Source organism: Amblyraja radiata, chromosome 12 (assembly GCF_010909765.2).
Source record: "Amblyraja radiata isolate CabotCenter1 chromosome 12, sAmbRad1.1.pri, whole genome shotgun sequence".
Classification (NCBI taxonomy): Eukaryota; Metazoa; Chordata; class Chondrichthyes; order Rajiformes; family Rajidae; genus Amblyraja; species Amblyraja radiata.
Window position 1 is genome coordinate 51,752,142 of NC_045967.1, and position 1,573 is coordinate 51,753,714.

A 1,573-nucleotide genomic window follows, 5' to 3' on the forward strand; every position below is an offset into this window, starting at 1 on the left:
CGTGCATTATTCCAAAGATCTTTCCTGGACCCAGCACACTGAGGCAATTATAAAGAGAGCACATCAACGCCTCTACTTCCTGAGAAGATTGCGGAGATTCTCTTGAACTTCTACAGGTGTACAGTAGGGAGCATATTGACTGGTTGCATCGTGGCCTGGTTCGGCAACTTGAACGCCCAGGAGCAAAGAAGACTGCAAAAAGTAGTGAACACTGCCCGGTCCATCACCGACTCTGACCTCCCCACCATCGAAGGGATTTACCAGAGTCGTTGCCTCAAATAGGCAGCCAGCATCGTCAGAGACTCACACCACCCTGGCCACACACTCATTTCACCATTGCCATCAGGAAGAATGTCAGGATGGCCGAGTGGTCTAAGGCGCCAGACTCAAGGAATAAAGTCCTTCTGCATTGAAGTGGGTGTTCTGGTCTCCAACTGGAGGCGTGGGTTCGAATCCCACTTCTGACATACACTTTTACTGCATTTCGTTGTCTCTGTACTGTACACTGACAATGACAATTAAAGTTGAATCTGAATCTGAATCTGAATCTGAAGAAGATACAGGAACCTAAAAACTGTGACGTCCAGATTCAGGAACAGCTTCTTCCCTACAGCCATCCGGCTATTAAACACAACAACAAATAAGCTCTGAACTACATAGACTATTATTGTTATAAATGCACTATTATTGTTTGTTTATTGTGTGTACGTATGTGTGCGTGTGTGCATAGATATATATGATCTATATATTTGTGTATTTGTGAGTGTGTGCATATATACACACACTGAACTGTTCCTTTCATTCTCGTTATTATATTGTTTACAGTGTACTATGTTTACATATTCTGTTGGGCTGCAGCAAGTATGAATTTCATTGTTCTATCTGGGACACATGACAATAGAACAGTCCTGACTCTTGACAAATGTACACTTTATGTTTAAGAAGGAACTGCAGATGCTGGAAAATCAAAGGTAGACAAAAGTGCTGGAGAAACTCAGTGGGTGCAGCAGCATCTATGGAGCGAAGGAAATAGGCAACGTTTTGGGCCGAAACCCTTCTTCAGACTGATGGAGGGTGGGGGGGGGGGGGGGGGGAGAAGAAAGAAGAAAGAAAGAGGAGGAGCCCGAGGGCTGAGGGAGAGCTGAGAAGGGGAGGAGACAGCAAAGGCTACCTGAAATTGGAGAAGTCAATGTTTATGCTGCTGGGGTGCAGACTGCCCAAGTGGAATGTGAGATGCTGCTCATCCAATTTCCAGTGGTGCTCACTCTGGCCATGGAGGAGGCCCAGAAAGGTCGGATTCGGAATGGGAGGGGGAGTTGAAGTGCTGAGATCAGGCTGGTTAGTGCGGACCGAGCGGAGGTGTTCGGCGAAACGATCGTCAAGCCTACGCTTGGTCTCACCGACCAATGTACACTTTACCCAGGTGTGTCAAGTGGCCGGCTTCATTTGTGGATGTGACCATGTCATCAGCACGCCCAAAGTTCACTTCTTCAACAATAATTACAATTAGTGCAAAACCGTGCACTTCCAGAGAAGATTGCGGAGATTCAGTATGTCAGAGAGTAGTTTGAGT

The 1,573-nt window shown here is 46.5% G+C and overlaps 1 non-coding gene across 1 annotated transcript; it reads left to right on the forward strand.

The window, feature by feature from the left end:
- Positions 1 to 353: 353 nt before the first annotated feature.
- Positions 354 to 467, forward strand: trnal-caa. Its single transcript has 2 exons — positions 354 to 391; positions 422 to 467. It is a non-coding gene; the product is annotated as a tRNA-Leu (tRNA).
- Positions 468 to 1,573: the final 1,106 nt, after the last annotated feature.